The following is an 18,616-nucleotide window of genomic DNA, read 5'->3' as shown; positions in this document are numbered from 1 at the left end:
AAGGGGCTATTAAAATGCTAATGTAAACTACCCTTGTAAGAAGCATATACACAACTGACTATATATTTTTTCTAATTTAAATGTAGTCTTCAAATAATTTTTATTCGGGGAGTGGCTCATTTCAGCTTCTTAGCATTGGGGTGTTTCCCATGACCCTATCAATCCAGCCCATAGAGACCACCTTTCTCCTGGCCAATTAATCACTTGCCAAAGCTGTGTCATCTGCTAGCAAAATCCCCAGATGAAATGGAAATTTGATTAATTGCACAGAGCATAATTAGTCATGATATTTATGATGTTAACTCAAGTACTTATAAAGTCTAAGTCTGAAGAATAGAACTTATAAAAAATATCTTGACCCATTTGTTTTTCAAGAGGACCAAAGCAGTTCAAAGAGCAGAAGAGATAGAAAATACAAAAGGTGAAGGAAGGGTTTTGAAGTGACCCAGAACTATACTTGAGGCTCAGTGTACCTTTACAATTTCCAAAGACTCAGGAAAATAGAGCAAAGTCTTTGCTTCATTTCCCATTGTCAAAATAGGCAGAGTTCATTTAAGATCTGGACAATTAGTCTTCTATGTTTTAAATCAAGAAATGAAATCTTTCCATCATGACTACCAATAATGTCTCACCTTGCAGTGTGACAAGTACAATAAGACATATTAGAAGGTTCAGTATGGAGGCACCTGACTGGCTCAGTCCATTAAGCATCTACCTCTGGCTCAGGTCATGATCCTGGGGTCCTGAGAATTAGCCCTGCATTAGCCCGCAAGCCCACATTGGGCTCCTGGCTCAGCAGGAAGTGTGCTTCTCCCTCTTACCCTCCCCTTCCTTTTCTCTCTTCCCCTCCCCCCTGCTCCTGCTCTCTCTGGCCTGCTCTCTCTCAAATGAATAAATAAAAAATCTTTAAAAAACAGGTTCAGTGGGGGCACCTGGGTGGCTCAGTGGGTTAAAGCCTCTGCCTTCAGCTCAGGTCATGATCCCAGGGTCCTGGGATGGAGCCCCACATCGGGCTCTCTGCTTGGTGGGGAGCCTGCTTCCTCCTCTTTCTCTGCCTGCCTCTCTGCCTACTTGTGATCTCTGTCTGTCAAATAAATAAAATCTTTAAACAAAACAAAACAAAAAAAAAAAAACAGGTTCAGTGTATAAAGGTACATGGAAATCTGAAAAATACACTGTCCCTTCTAATTAGCGTTACTGTAGTCCAGATGTTAAACAAAGGGACCTCACTGCTAATTAGCATGCTACCAAGTTAAAAGACAAGTGGCCAAACTTTTCACAAATACAGACATTTCAAATCTATGTAACTGCAAACAGAGGCATCAGTCAGTAGAAAATACACAAAAATTGGAAAATTATCTTATATTAAAATTAGAGCAATTCCCAAAGCCTCCATTTACTTTATACTTAGAAATGATGAGCTTTGATCTTAGTTCCAGCGAAAAACCACCATCCAGGTACTATTTCCCTTTTCTTTACAGTTTGAACTTTTTAAAACCAATGTCAGCAACTTCACATCCTCTCCTGCACCTGGAAAAGTGCTGTTTCAGACTTACAGGTTATCCTTCAATTCCCTATTCATTTCACTTCTTACTGTAAGTGAAAAGTGGGGGGAAATAGTCTCTCCTTTAAGACCACCTTTGGTATACTCTTTGTTTATCCTTATCATTATGGCCATAGAGTTTCCTGGATTTAAGTCAGTCCCAGATGTTAAAATTGTCAAGATTTTCAAACTACAGACTGTGCTCTTTGCACGATGAGAAGAGAAACCATACAAAAAGTGTTTCCAAAAGAAGCATTGACATCTGGTGGGCAGAATGTTTTGTAAATTTCCAAACAGGAAGGCAAACTTCCCTTCCAGACAAGTTTGAATATCATTTGATTAAGACACAGCATTAAGATATGACAGGTTATAAGAATGATTTTGACAAGTGATTTTAATTTTTAAAGATCAAATAGGAAGTGAATATGAGAAGTATCATCAAAGGAGTCAGTGAAAAAAAACAAAACAAAAACTCCACACCTTCTCTGAAAACAAACAACACTGCCAAGTACATTTGTTTTAAATTTCAGCTTTACGGAAATAAAATTGACAAAATGGTAAGATATTTAAACTGTACCTCATGCTGATTTGATGTACATACATTGTGAAACGGTATGCCCATCTAGTTAACTAACATATCCATCACCTCACATTTCTTCCTTCTCTCCTTCCTTCTTTCCTCCCTTTCTTTCTCTCTCTCTCTCTTTTTTTTCCTTCCCTTCCCTTTTCTTCTCTCTTCTTTTCTTTTGGTGAGAACATTTGAGTGTCACCCTCTTAGCAAATTTCAATTATACAGTATACTATTATCAACTATAGTCACCATGTTATACATCAGATCCTCAAACCTTATTTATCTTCTAGCTGAAAGATTGCTTGTACCCTTTTACCAATCTTTCCATATTTCCCAGTCCCTGAAAACCACTTTTCTACTCTCTGGTCCTATGAGTTTGACGTTTATATATATATATGTGATACCATACAGTATTTGTCTTTCTCTGTCTGGCTCATTTCACTTAGCATAATGCCTTCAAGTTCCATCCATACTGTCACAAATGGCAGGATTTCCTTCCTTCTCATGGCTGAATATTACATTGCATACAAATGCCGCATCTTCTTTATCCACTCATCCATCCAGTGACACTTATCTTGGCTATGTGAATAATGTTGCAATGAACAGGGAAGTGCACACATCTCTTTAATATCCTGTTTTCATTTTCTTCGGTATATAAGCAAAGGTGGGATTACTGGATTTTTAATTTTTTGAGGAACTTCCATAACTATTTTCCATAGTGGTTGCACCAATTTACATGCCATCGAGAGTATACAAGGGTTCCCTTTTCTCCACATCCTCACCACTTGCCTTTTCTCTTCTTGATGATAATCCATTCTAGCTGGTATAAGTGATATATCATTGTGGTTTTGATTTGCATTTCCCTGATGACGAGTGATGTTGAGCACCTCTTTATGTATGTATTGACTATCTGTATGTTTTCTTTGGAAAAATGTCTATTCAGATTCTCTGCCTGTTTTTAATGAGACTTTTCTAAATAATCTAAAATTATTAATTTTAGGTATTAATACTTAACACCTAAGTCCTAACTTTGTTCATAAACGGGATGAGTTTTGCCTAAGCTAGTATCTTATTCTAGTAACATAAATTATGCTGCCTAATGCCACTGGATACTTTGCAGTGTTATTAATTTCTGTTGGAGAATTATTCTACATATACCCCTAAGGAGGCTAAAGTTATATACAGACTCAACAAAAACGTATTTATTCACTCCTCATTCATTAATTCCCTCATTCCACATTTACATTACTCTGTGTCAAGTTCTCACTGAGGATGCAAAGAGAAAAGAAACAGTCCATGACTTTGATAAGTCGAGGGGAAAAGATAAACATATAAACAGAGAAAAACCATACGAAAGAAGAAAATTCCATGGCAGTGCCTCCTTTAATAAGGAAGATGGTTTTCTTTTTAGCTGCTTCTTAACAGAGATCAAAGTAATACAAAAGACATAGGCATTTCAGGATGTCACAAGAGCAGGGTTTCTATGCAACCTTGATGCTGGTTACCAAACGTCACAACATCAGAATAAACAGGAAGCTTGAGCTGTTTGATCTTGAAGCCTCTGTACAGTCAGTGATGGTTTGCAGAGTATTTGGGAAGGAATGGATGTGCCCTAGACACCTATTCCAGTCTTGGCAGAAAAGGAAAACAATGAGATACGTGCTCTTCTGTCCCCAGAAACTCCTGGAAAATGGGCAGTGCTTCAACTGATGGGTCACTGTTAGCCTTGGGTCCACCAAAGGCCGGTAGGTCTAAATAAGCAAAGAAAACTGCGTAGTGTTGCTCCTCAGGCCACCTTCACCTATTGGTCTCATTAAGTAGAGTAACTTATGAAGACATAGAATTAGATCAAGAGCCGACCTCTCTCAAGTTATCTTACCACATGGTTACTGAGGCTGGCATTTTAATGGACTCAAATCTTTCTATTAGAGATAAAACCAAAGGTTCAAATGAAGATGCTTACTTCAGATAAGGCACATTACTGAGATTCATTTATACCCATGTAAAGTGGAACCCATCAACTACACTATAAAGGCTAGTATCAAATTCTCTTCTGTTTACACAAGATGGGAGGACTGGAAAGCATTTGGAGAGAATGCGCCAAGAAAAGTTGAGAATGTGGAAGCTGAGGCCTGTGAAAATGGAACATGAATTTCACCAGCTTCATTTTTGGTTTGGGATTGATCATGCAGTTCTGACTGTGTGTTAATTTGATGCTGTTCATGCAAGCTGAGCACTATGTGCCTGGATCCCATCGGTTAAGTAAGGATCACATCACGTTGCAAAAGTCAACCCTGCTATCCATAATTATAAAGATTTTATTTGGTTTTTAAACAAAGGAGGGTGTTAACTCAAGATTATTTACAGACAAAAAAATAATGTTTAAAGTTAGGTAGGGCCTCCAAAGAGGACCACTTGGGGTCAAATCCTGGATCCTTCCCTTCTGAGGCTGTATGATTTTGAGAATGTAACCTGACCACTCTGTGCCCAGGTTCTCACCTATAAAAATAAATGAGACAAACTGAGGGTTGCTGGAGGGGAGGGTTGGGGGGATGGGGTAAATGGGTAATGGACATTAAGGAGGGCATGTGATATTATGAGTACTGGGTATTATAGAAGTCTGATGAATCACTGACCTCTACCCCTGAAACCATTAATACATTATATTTTAATTGAATTTAAATAAAAATAAATTTTTAAAAAATATATGAGACTAGTACTTAACTTAGAGGAGTGCTGTAATGGTTTAAAGAGAGAATACAGAAAGGCTCTTAATACAAAGCAAGCTCTCAATTCATATATGTTATAATTATCTTCTGTAAAAAAGGCTGAAAATGTCATCCAAAGTCATGGAATTGACTTAGGTGAGACAAAATTAGGCATGTCTGGTAAAAAGAAAGACTGGCAACTTAGTAGGATTATTAGACATTTATGTTTTACTCTGCAAGCTTTTCTAGAATATTTTGCACTTTTTTAAGAGCCATGAAATATGGTATCATCAGTATCAAATCCTAGAACTATCTGAAGAACATCACAGAAACTTTCCTGAAGACTTTCAAAATGAGGAGCTCAAATATTTATATCAATGTGCCTAAATAGTAGAGGAGATAGAAGGTAGGTTAAGGTAAAGAAAGTCCAAGGGACCTATGGCTAGTAGAAGTTTCTCTTGTGTCTTCTTTATGACCATTCTCTGTTATACACCAATATATAAATACAGAAAGTTTTCATAAAAAATTCCAAGATAGATGCTCCAGGAAATTTCACTTTGTTCATTCTGGGGTATCAACCACCAACAACCTGCCATGGTTTCCCAGAGGTTCAATTATTCCAATTTGAGAAGCATGAGAACAGGAAATAGAAACAGAATTCCAATTAGCATACTGCCGCTGAGATAGATTACACAAACTATTTAACAGCTGTGAAATAGGAGGCCCAGTGGGGATAAATCTTGAATATTCTGGCTCTCTGATTATTCTCATGTGTATCAACAATTTGAAAAGATTTAGAAAGTGATTAAGTATACTTTTCACCTGCAGAATTTTATTTTTTGATGTATTCAGATGGTATATCTTTTTTTAAATATTTTATTTATTTATTTGAGAGAGAGACAGTGAAAGAGAGCATGAGCGAGGAGAAGGTCAGAGGGAGAAGCAGACTCCCTGTGGAGCTGGGAGCCCGATGCAGGACTCAATCCCAAGACTCTGGGATCATGACCTGAGCTGAAGGAAGTCACCCAACCAAGGAGCCACCTAGGCACCCCTCAGAAGGTATATCTGATTCTCAACATAACTGAAAGCTATCATATTGATCCTCAATTAATGCCTCAGGCTGCCCAAATTACTCTTTTTAAAGTTTTCAGGTTTTCGTAGAAAGAACATTTTATAGTATATAGTTTAAAAATAGATGATAATTTGTTTTTTCGGGTTTTTTTAGTTGATCTTGTTAGATCATGGAAAGGACAGGGAGATATGGAACATACCTAAAAGAAATAAGCATACCCAGTTAAGGTTTGACTTTCCTTTATAGAGCAGGGGGTAAAAAAGGCAGTAACTGGACAATAGTAGCTTAAAACGCTGACCTTTTGCCCTCTAGCAGGAAACAAAGCTAATTAACAAAGTACTGATCCAAACAAAACAAAAGTAAAACAAATTACTGATTAAAACAATTTATATATTATTTCTCCAGCTCTTTTGGAAGATCCTGTTCATATTTCTCAATGAGCAGCATTAAATATCTGCTCTGATTCTTTGGACCTTTCCTAACTCCTTGTGGAAATATGCAGAGTGTGTGGTATCTTTCTGGGCACATAAAAGCCCCTGGATGATTTCCATCAATCCTTTCAAAATACGAAAATGGACTAGTTTAATTGCAGAGAAGTTAATTCTGGATATCATTTTGGCAAGGGCACAAGGGTAAAAAATAATCTCTCTCCGCGGAAACCAAATACAACAAGGAAATTCTAATTGAATCATGTGTTACATGGATATGAGCCACGTTGTTTTGGTCATGGACATTTATTTTCCATCACCTTTTTAAAAAATAAGGTATCACATTACAGTTACATTCCAAAGGCGTTTCTTCCCCACAAAGCAAAATTAAATAAAATTAATTTATCAAAATAACGATTATGGATTTCTGGATAAACATGCTGAGTTAAAGACACAGGTTTATCATTGCTTCAACCCAAAGCCCCTCTAAACTATCATTAAAGGATATAAACAAGCATAAAGTCATGAGGATAAAAATAAGAGAAGATTAAAACAGATGTGAGATGGTGCAGAAATGAACTGTCCTTCCAACTGTTCAGACCCAAAATGGCATTAACCCTGGGTCCACTTGTTTTCCTTCTACTAATATCCTATCCATCGGGAAGTCCTCCTGGATCTACCATCAAAATATATTCCAAATTTTGCCATTTTTCACCTTTTCGACTGCCACCACACTAGTTAAGGCCATCTTCATATCTTGCCTAGATTCCTGGAGTAATCTCTTCCCTGGCCTTCCCTGACCCACTATGGTGCATTCTCAGCATAGCAGCCAGATTGCTTCTTTCAACAATGTCATGTCTTTGAACAGCCTCACTGTGTTTGAACACTCCACTGTCCTTCACTACGAGCAGGAGCCTCATTCTCACAATGGCCCACAACGCCTTACCTGGTCTGGACCCCCACTCCTGTCCTCCTCCTGACTTTATCTTCCCAATCCTGCCCTCGCTAACCCTCTTGGGCCCCAAAGGCCTTCTGTCTCAAACATACTGTCTATACTCCTACCTTGGGTTTCACGGGCTGCTCCTCCTCCCTGGGGTGTACTTCTCCCCAAAATTACACACCTCAAATGTGTGCTGTAATTTCACTTTCTCATCGATACTTTTCCCCACACACCTACAGTGTAACCCCAATCTTTATATATCTGATATCCATTAGTCTGCTTCCTTTCTTTTCCATAGCATTTATCATTCTCTAGCATACTATATAATTTACTTATTATGCATAATATCTGTCTTACCCGTAGAATGTAAACAACTGAGGGCAGGAATTTTTGAACACTTTTCATCTCTACTGTATCACCTATATCTACCAACTTTTTAACCTGCAGGATCTAAGAAAGTTCAAAATAATTAAAGCAATACTAAGTAAATAAAGTCCCAGGATGCTTGGATAAAGCAAACAATATCCTATCTGAAGGAATACACAATCATTTCGGTGTCATAAAATTATGCAGATAAGAGTTCTACGGAAGGACTGGTGTAACCCCTGGGCTTCTGTTTGCATGGGGCTGGTGTCCTCTTGAGCTACTTGTATGAATAAACCTGTGACAGGATTTGTAGGGGAAAAAAAGGAGGAAAGTAAAAAAAATAGAAAATTTGTCTAAAATTTGTAGGTAAATCCCACATATTGATAAATAAATCTTCAGTTGAGGTAGGTAGCAAACAGTTGTACACTAGTTCTTAAACAGTATGTGGAGAATTGATTTCTTTTTAGAGCTAAAAAATGAAAAGGATGAGTCAAATACATAGGAGACTGATACATCTCATGACTGAAAACCTCTAAGAGTATGTATTCTACTTATTAGGTATATTGAGCTTGGAAAACCTTGATACGTTAGAGTTGAAAAAACCAGTATCTGGCCAAATGAAAAGACAAGCTTATTAGGAAGGCGATCATCCAATAAAGGGTACAACCATATATTCTTGGTTCTCATATACATCTTCATAGAACATACTTATATATATGTATATATATATATATAAATAATATATATATTATATTATATAATATATATTATATAATATAATATATATATTAATTATATTAATTGATTATATTAATTATATAATATTATATATAATATATAATAAATTAATAATATTGATAATATTAATAAAATAAATTTATATTTTATATAATAAAATTAATAAAATAAAATAATTAATTAATTAATAATTAATAATAATAAATTTAATAATAAATAATTTAAAAATAAAATAATTAATGAAATAAAATTAATAATATTTATATATTATATTATTATATAATATATATTATATATTATATAATATAATATATATATTATTTATATATTATTTATATATATATACATATATATATATGTATATATAAGGCCTCTTAAACCTAAGAACCCATTGTGAATGAATTTCTGTTATATCTGTTATATCTAGGTAACACAGAAAGCCACTCTACATGGCTTTTATCCCCCCTTCCTATGCAAATAGGCTTGCAAACATCTGAGCTAACAGAAAGTGATCCCCAAACCCCGCAAAAAGATAGTACCAAAGTTGCTTAGATGCTAGGAGTAAACATACATAAACTGTTCTCTGTTCAGCATGAATGACCATAAATACACACAGTGCACTACAGAAAGCTAAAAGTGTACATTATAAAGATAGCAGGACTCTTGAAAAGTCCAAACAGCTGTGAAGTACACTTAGCCCCTGGGTCAAGGCTATTTTATACCATGAGGTCTTCCTTGGTTTTGCTCCATTGTTAATAATTTGAGATTGCTTGGGATGCCTGGGTGGCTCAGTCAGTTAAGCCGCTGACTTTGGCTCAGGTCATGATCCCAGCGTGCTGGGATCGAGTCCCACATTGGGCTCCTTGCTCAGCAGGGAGCCTGCTTCTCCCTCTGCCTCTGCCTACCACTCTGTCTGCCTGTGCTCATGCTCTCTCTCTCTCTCTAACAAATAAATAAATAAAATCTTAAAAAAAAATAATAATTTGAGATTGCCTGTCTTACACCAATAATTTGCATTGTCTTAGGATCAAACTATGTTACTATTATTTAAGCCTGCTAATAGTACCATTATTCTAAATAAAATAATGACTAATTTTTATTTTCCCATGTTTGAAAATATTTAGGTGCAAGGTTTTCTACCTAAACTCAAAATTATTTCTAAAAAACTTAATACCGTTTGTTCTTGATTTTTAAGTCTTTTCAATGTTTTTAACTCTATACCAAAGGATTTTGTACTTAGCAAAAAAAAATGATATTTAAAGCAAAAGTAAAAAGTTAGCTAAATAAATTTCTCTTGCTACCTTAATTCTTAACAATTTAAGCTGAAAGTTCAATAGAAAATTAGTTTTGAGAACTGTCAAACCCAGATCAATTTTAAAGTAACATGAATAGTCTGAATTCAAATTTCCTCTGCTTTGATTTAGTACTGGATTAAGATTACTAGATCTAAAGATCAGGTGGTGTTTCTTACCTATTTCTTTTAACCCACTGAGCCACCCAGGCGCCCCTACCTATTTCTTTTACAAGTAAATGTTAATTTCATAATTATAGGACTGGGTAAGTAACAGATAAATCTGTTACTAGGAACTACTCCAGTGGGACCTGGAGGAGCACCCACACTTTCATATAGACAACTAAGAGAGAGGGGGAGAGAGCATGCACACACTACTCTGTAGGTGCATGGATATAACATACAATGAATATTGTAAATACATATCTTCTATTTGCTTCTATTTTAAGTATGTATCTTCTATTTGCTCTCTAATTGGGCCAGTTCTCCTGGCTGGCATTACTGTTCAGCCCTGCAGCAGATCCCCAGTAGGTTTCATGGAACCTTGTCTTATACAAGCTTGGCTAACCCCCAGCCAAAGATCTGAGGGAAATGCTCATACAGACTGGCTTGCAAATTCCAGCTGCTTCAGGCAGCCCAAATTCCAATCTCTGCCTCCAAAACTTAGCAAGACCCTATATCTGCTTGGGCTCCCTATCATGTGACATAGCAAGAATTTGTCCCAGGCCCCAAACTGGGGAAACAGTAGTACTCATCTTATGTCTTTCCTTTGTCTCAGCCTGTTCTTCAATGGTTAGAAATGCTTGTCTCGCGTATTTACTTCTGTGTGAGAGTTGTTTTTGGTAAGAGGGCAATCTACTACCAGCTGCTCTGTCATGGCTGGAAGTGACAGTCTCCTGTGTTTAACTACTGATTTTATTAATAGTTATAAGAATATTAATGTTTTTTGTATCTTCTTGAGTCAATTGTGGTTTTCCAGGAATTTGTCCATTACATCTAACTTTCCATATTTCCTGACAAAAAGTTGCTCATAATACCTTTTTGTTTTCATTTCAGTGTGTGCAGCACCCATTCATTCCCAGTAGTATTTTTTGTGACTTCTCTCTTTTTCTTAAACCACTTCATCACACGTTTGTCAAATTTATTAGTTTTTTCATTGAACTGATCTTTTTTTGCTATGTCAGTCCTCCATATAGAATGTTTCTCTGCTCTATTATTATTTTCTGGTTTTATCTTTACTGTTTCTTTCCTAAACCTTTCTTTGGGCTAATTGTTTTGTTGTTGTTGTTCTTCTTCTTCATTAGCAGTTCAGCATGTCATTTTTTTTGGTAGTATGTGATTGACTATTCATATGAAAAGTCATGTTGGGTATACTATTCATGAGGGCAGAGACAATATCTGTTTATCTTTCTATTTCCAGTGCCTAATAATCTCTAGTACATAATAAGCCCTCAAATCATGTTTGCTTTTTTTAAGATCTGGAAAACTACATCTTGATATGATTAATCCTTGGGAAAATACAGAACATTTGTACTATGTTACAAAATTCACTCACAATATAGTCTTCAAAAATCACTGGGTTTGTTCAAAGCCATGTTATGAAGTAGAACATGACATCAATTTTGGTCAGTCCTTAGATTATGGTATTGTCTATGTCAATGGAGAGAAGTAACACAGTGAGCCTCATTAACACAGTTTGAAATCCAGCATCTTCAGTCATATAGAGTATTTGACACAAAGTGTGTATATTGTTGAATATGTTGAATTTGTTTACAATTAATTTGAATTTGTTTACAATGTCTCCAATTTTCTCTGAAATATCTCTTGAATTCTTAAAAGGTAAATAGTTTATTTTTTATACTGTTTCTTCTAGCCTTTTTTGATTTCACTTAGAACTGCGGCAATATCTGACAAATTGGCACCCAAGAGTAATTTTAAATAACATTAAGAAATCAAATAGTCTGGAACACCTGGGTTGCTCAGTTGTTAGGCATCTGTCTTCGGCTCAGGTCAGGATCCCAGTATCCTGGGATCAAGCCCCATAACTGGCTCCCTGCTCAGCGGGGAAACTGCCTCTCCCTCTCCACTCCCCCGTGCTTCTGTTCCCTCTCTTGCTCTTTCCCTCTGTCATAAGTAAATAAAATCTTAAAAAAAATTAAACAGTCTGTCTTATAAATATGGCATTACGTAAATTAATCTGTTTTCATGCTCTTTTATTAACTATTACTAACAATTAGATTTTAGTTTTTACAGCAAAACTCCTATAAACTCACCCTGAGTGTTAAATGCATATGGTTTGTGTCAACCTTACCTCAGGCATAACACAAAAATGTAACATCCAGCACATAATTCATTTTTAAATACTGTAAGGGGAAAAGACAGAAAACATAGTTCACAGACCCCAGCACTCAAATATCTTCTCTTGCCAAACTCATTTCCAAGTCTTTCTCTTCTTCAGCTGTTAATGAATTCTCAGATATCCATGTATAGACAGAAGGACTCATACAGAGCATTTAAAGTTCTGAATGCTCTGAAAACTATAAAGATCTCAGAAGCAAAGATACTGTTCTTTTTTTTTCCTATTCAACATTAAACCTAATATGTGAGTATTCAGACCTCAATTTTACCTTCTATTTACATTTTGACTAGAATAATATTAAAATCCATCTGCATTAATTAAACAAAAATCTTTGATTTTGTGACAGGTGTTGTATAGACACGCTTCTTTAGAAACACCCAGAATGATGCCTGGCGGCACAGGCAAATCATACTAGGGTCCATGTACATTTGCCCAGATTATCCACAAAGAATATAATAGAATATACACTTTGGATCAACTACTCTACATGACTGATGTTGCCTGATTCCAAACTGTGTTAACAAGGTTCACTTATGAAAGACTCAAGTGAAAATGAAGCATAATTGGCTTGGTTCTCTTCAGAAGCCTGTAATAAGATTTTATGGATGCTGAAATAACTTTCTAAATCTTGATCTTTGCTAGATAGAGTTTTCCTGGAAAAGAACTGTAAAGCTATCACCTCCCAATCTTACATGCTTCTGTGGGTTTTCCTAGTAGATAACCAAGGCTATATACAAAAGAAAGGAGATTAAAAAAGAAAAAACCCAAAATGTATGAATCTGAATAGTCAGATCATTCTACATACATTCTAAATTATTTCATTAGAAACAGCCTAACAGTTGTTGAGCAGCTCCAGTAGTGAAAAAATCTCTCTCTGGGACCTCCAATACCTCATAGCTCAGGGGGTGCATTGCTGAAATCTAAAGGTATAACTGGGTTGATATTTCCTGATTCCTTCCTACATTCAGTCAGATAAATATTTCTTCTCTGATTTAGTAATGTGATACTAAACAAAGAAAAGCTTAAAAATTCACAATCCTCATTCAAATATTATGTTCTTTTGACTTTATGATTTTGCTTTTAAAAAATGTGCGACTGAAATTTTAATGAAATAGAAAAATATCCAATGAAATGATTCTAAAGTAAATGTGGAAACTAACACTTTACAAAGCAAAAAAGGCTTAAAGTCAAGAAACATTTTAAATAGGAATATTAAAGTATTATTTCATTAATGTTTTCATCATTCTTTTCAAGTTTTCCCATGTCCCATATCAGTAATATGGATAAATAACACTAAAAAGAACTTCTAATTAGCATGATGTTGAGTTCAGTTTCCCTTCGAGGTTCAGGATGAAATATTCAAAGATGACATCACCTGCCACCAATCAGTCGCCTTCATCTTCACAATTCTAACCACTCCACATCACACCACTTATGTAACCTTAGCATTACACCAGTGCCTTTGCTCATTCTGTTGTCCACACCAAGATCTCTCCTTCAAGGTCAGTCTCCCACTTGACATCTCGGTGAGCTTTTACTTGATCTCTCTCCCCTACTTTCCAAACCCAACTCTAATTTTCCCAGCTCAAAACTTCCATGGTCCTTTGTTCTCTCATCTCATCTAGTTTGTTGTATTCCTGGGTTTTTTTGTTTGGTTGGTTTTTTGCTCGTTTTCTTTTTCTTTTTCCTTTTTTAAAATTTAGAGCAGTTTTAGATTCACAGCTAAACTGATCAGAAAGTACAGAGATTTCTCTGATAAACCAACTTGAAATGAATGCCTATAAATGATAAATTCGGGGTTTTCTCCATTCACAATAACATATCATACTGTTTCCCATATCACCCAGAGGTGTGGCTCATTGTATATGGACTTCAAATTACAATCATCAGAATATGGAATTTTATGTTTGAATGACAGTTTTACATCTGCAATATTTTTATCTATAATATTTTTATCTATTTATGTGTACTTGATTCCTTTCAAACAAAAAAGCCCAGAAGCCATTGCTGCTCCCTCTCCCTACCCCCAAAGAGAAGGGGTATGTGGTATAAAGGGGAGACCTGATTAGGTTCTACCTTCTCTGTATGTGGACTGAAGACCAGGCCCAGGGAGAAGGGTGGCATGTTTGCCTAATATTTGAGGAAATTCACAAAACGATTATATAAGGGCAAAAAAATGTTAAACTCCAAGTCAATAGGTCCAAAAGCTTTAAAATGAGTTTGCAAAACATATGACTCATGGAAGAATCTGTTTTGGAAGACTTCTAGAACAATTCAGGAGGACAGTCGGGAAAATGATTACCTATCGGAGAAACTTTTTAACAATAAATTTAGTCTGTTTTAGTGGAGGATGCCTTCAAGAACTACTATGAACTGTGCCTTTTATTTATTTGTAGATTTTACTTTTTTATTCATCAGAGACAGAGAGAAAAGCAGGGGGAGTAGCAGGCAGAGGGAGAAGCAGGCTCCCCGCTGAGCAGGGAGCCACATGCAGGGCTCAATCCCAGGACCCTGGGATCATGACCTGAGCTGAAGGCAGACACTGAACTGAATAAACCACCCAGGGGTCCCTGAACGGTGACATTTAAACGAACACATACATACACTATTTTGATTGCTTTTTCCACAAACCTCTATTTTCATTAAGTCCTCAATCTTGCCCTCCATAATTTTACAGGGCACAATCCTTTTCACTAGCACAACCATACAAAGTCTATGCAGGAATTCCCGGCAGTTCCTTATCTCAGCCCCACCTAACTGCTCCACTAAGCAAACACTGGGTTGTCTACGTAAAGCTAAGCTCTTCTTCTAAGGGGAAGCTGAGGAAATGCAAACATTGCTTTCAGTTAGCATACTGTTACTAAAACCACCATCTCCCGTTTTGACTTCCGAAAAAATACCCCTTCCCCACCTGTGTACCACTCCCCACTCTTAAACTACTTTGGTTTTGGTTAGTAAGAGAAGAAATACAAACTTCTTAATAATTAATATGGGCATTTGTGCTTTTAACACTTTCAAAGGTAGATCTATCAACATTATACAATTTGATTTTCTAAACAATGATAAGAAGATAGATACTATTTCTATTTTATAAGTGAGCATCAAGTCACACAGCTAGAGTTGAGATTAGGAATGAGGTTTTTCAATCCCAAATTCAATGCTTTTACCATCCTAGTCTTTTGTTCTTACCTTATTCAAAGTTATTCTTATTTGGTCATTCTCTACATGCTTCTCTGTATTAATATGGATTATAATATCTGGGTAGGAGGAGGACACTGTTTCTCTTTATACGGCACACAACATAGCTTTAACTATTTTTTAGGTAAGTGTGTATCTGACAAAATTAGTGATTTTTCACTTCTTTGTTATTATGTTAGTTATTATATTTTATAGATGAGAAACCTGAGCCCCAAAGAAGTTAAGTATTTTACCTAATTCACACAGTATATGGTGGAGACAGAATTTAAACTTTAGTCTTACCTGACTCCAAATCCCATGATCTCCCACTGAACCATCAAACATTCCCCCAGGGTGGTCTCTGGCAAATCATTCCAGAAGCAAATTTATTTTGTACAAAAACTTCAATCTCAGCCTATCCTGATTAAAAGGTCACGATCTGTCCATGCCCAGCAGTAAATCTGAGGCAAAATGCTTGTTCACTTAGCACCAACGTTTCCTTCTGGAGATTCGCCATGATAACAAGCATTCCTTTGGGAAGAGTCCAGTTTTTCAGCCTCCCTGGCCCAGTGTGGGATGACTCAGGTCAGAATACAGCAGGTCCAACCATCCCCTTCTAAACAAGACCTAAGAAGGTTAATGACTCAGGTACTATTGTTCTCAGATGACCTCAGGTGGGGGCCATGACAATTCACCAGCATAAAAAATTAAGCAATGGAAGATGGAGAAAGTTGATTTTCTGCTTTCAGGCTAAAAAAAAAAAAAAAAAATTTTTAATACACCAACTGACTACAGCATAACCTGATAAATGGTAGACTTCTCTCAAATTAAATCTTATTTTTTCCTCTTTTGATTGAAGGAAAATGCAAGATAAGACCTAAGAGTAGTTACCCTCTGAAGCCCTCCAGGAAATGTTTATTTTGTCTTATGTATAAAATCATAACTAGTATCCAAAAGAACCTGATATCCCTGTTAAGAATGAAAAGGACCATGGTAAACAGCTGGAGGGGGCTGATAGCATGTCCCACCGCATGCATTCTTTACTGGCCCCTTGAATTGCTCATTTCAAAACGGAGGAAAACATTTCCTGCCTTAGTGCATAACACAGAAGGCAAATGGTCTGGAATGACCTCAGAAGATTTAGCAGTTTTCTAAAAAACTTAAAACTGAGTTTGCTCAAAACTTCAATTAACTGGACATCTGCCAAACCACTTGGAAAATTTCTGCACTCAGAAAGAAGGAGGATTCTCAACATGAGATTCTCCCTAAGAAATCATCACAACCACTGTAAATATTTCTATCACTGGTTGCATAAGTGATCATACCAGAATATGTGCTTCTCCGATTCCCCTCATTCCCTTCCAAGTATAACTTTCCAAAAACAAAATCTGTGATTTACTACTTTGTATAATCCTTATAGAATTTAAGGTTCTCATTCATTCATTCATTTGTTCATTCATTCATTCAACAACAATTATGTTTAACACTGTATCAAGCATTGGGGCTATAATGACATTTGATCCATAGATATTTCTTGAGCATTTACTGTGTTTCCCGCACTGACCTAGAAAATGAGGTATGGCAGTGAACTAGACAGTCAAGGTCCTGTCTTCATGGAGCATTCATTCTAGTTCAGTGTGTTTTAGTCCTGGCTGTGAACCAGAATCACCAGGGAGCTTTTAAAGCAGACCACTGTTAAGGCTCCACCTCATATTGAATTAAACCAATGAAGTCAAAGACATTTGTTTGGTGGTAGACGTAGGCAATAAAACAGGATTACAATGTGATAAATGAAATGACTGACAAAAGTAAAGGATATTTTGAAATAACATAGAAAGTACACACAATTCAGATTCAGGGCTGAGTAACATGTTTTAAATGATGACAGATCGGTTAGCCTAGGAAATGAAGTAGGAGCATTCTGGATAAAAGAAGGAGGACATTCAAAGCAGAGAAACAGACTTCTGATACAGGGCAGTGATACTGCTATTATTTATGAGTAGAGCATGGGAAGCCCAAGGTTTGAAGACAGAAAGACAACCATAGGAACTGGATAAGTAGGTAGGAGCCAGAGCAAGAAAACTCCTCCATTCTCATCTCTGAGGATTTAGAAGTTGTTTCTGGAAACAATTAGAGCTTTGAAGGAAATTTGAACAAGAAGTTAATAATTCATTGCCCATTCTTTTCCTTTCTTTACTCCCAGGCCATAGATACTTAAATCTTGCAGGTCTTAAAGCAACAACACAGTAATTCCAAATTGTATCATCTCAATCACTGGAAGAAATCAACACTTGACCTGCTAAATAATGAGAAACATCGTGTCATTATTCCACTTTATTATGTGTCTGGCTTCCTCTATCTCCCTTCCAGCTAACCCAGTCATTTGTCTTTCTCTCCAGTTTCCCAAGCCTGAGCCCTGGGAGATGCTGAGGACACTTAATACCTTCATTCCCCAGGAAGAAGAGAAAGCACCAGAGTGTGGAAGAAAGGGTTTGGGCTTCGTGCACAGGCCTCCAGTGAGAAGGGGACCTAAGTCTTTGAGCATTTTGCCAGCTAGCTTATCTGATAAGGCAAGAATGAGAATCATTTTCTAGGAAACGATGGTAATTTAAACATTTTTTTTTTAAACTCTCCTATAATTATGTGCCTGTATGGGTTTCATGGAGCCCAAAACATGTTTTTGTTATTTATAACCTTTTATTTTTCCCCACTATTCATAAAACAGTAAAAAACAGTTCTTACAAATAAGGGAAAATTCAAGTACAGTACCTGCTTGTTTGACTCAGTATTTTGATTTTAAAATCAATAATTTATTTTAACTAAATGACAGACATTTTATTCCTATGTACAAAGAACTCACAAATTCCACTCTGCCTCCCACATCCCGTTTGGTCACAAGAGATAATGGCTGCATTGACAAGAAGTATTTCCAGTTCCTGTCAAGGGTCATTTCAGAAAGAAAGCTGAAGCAAAAGCCTCACACTATTATTTTTACTTTAAAACATTTAAAAAATAAATATCTAGTTATTGGCCTCCAGTGTCTTCTTGTTTCTGCAAATGAAAACCGTGGGAGGAAGTAGTTTTATGCTAGTGAAGCATCCGGTTGGTCAGATTAAAAGGGACCAAAGACAAGAGCCCAAACCTGAATATAAGCCTTCTGTAGCTACAAGTCAGACACAGGCTTTTCTCCCATTTGACCCTGCTTAGTGGCCTTCTGGGATCAATAATGGGAGACTAATACTCACTTGAGACAAGTCTGGTTACTGCTTTCCTTTTGAGAAGAGTCAGAGATCTACATCTTACAACATACGTATTAATAGTAACCTCTGTTTGGTTTCTTAACTCTGTTCTAGGCACGATGCCAACTGTTTTCTATACAGTTGACCTTTAAATAATGGGTGGGTTAGGAGTGCTGACCTTCCC

General features: G+C 36.4%; 2 long non-coding RNA genes across 5 annotated transcripts in view; one reads left to right on the top strand and one right to left on the bottom strand.

The window, feature by feature from the left end:
- The window catches only part of LOC116858616, a 71,967-nt gene extending 54,156 nt beyond the window's left edge, over positions 1–17,811 (top strand). The window contains exon 3 of the long non-coding RNA XR_004380964.1: positions 17,593–17,811. This is a non-coding gene — a long non-coding RNA (uncharacterized LOC116858616). The remainder of the gene's footprint in view (positions 1–17,592) is intronic.
- Positions 1–18,616, bottom strand: part of LOC116858615 — a 177,920-nt gene that overhangs the window by 54,250 nt on the left and 105,054 nt on the right. The gene's annotated exons all lie outside the window — the stretch shown is intronic.

Source organism: Lontra canadensis, unplaced genomic scaffold (assembly GCF_010015895.1).
Source record: "Lontra canadensis isolate GAN:19392208 unplaced genomic scaffold, GSC_riverotter_1.0 scaffold141, whole genome shotgun sequence".
Lineage (NCBI taxonomy): Eukaryota > Metazoa > Chordata > Mammalia > Carnivora > Mustelidae > Lontra > Lontra canadensis.
This window is presented reverse-complemented; position numbering and strand designations above follow the sequence as displayed.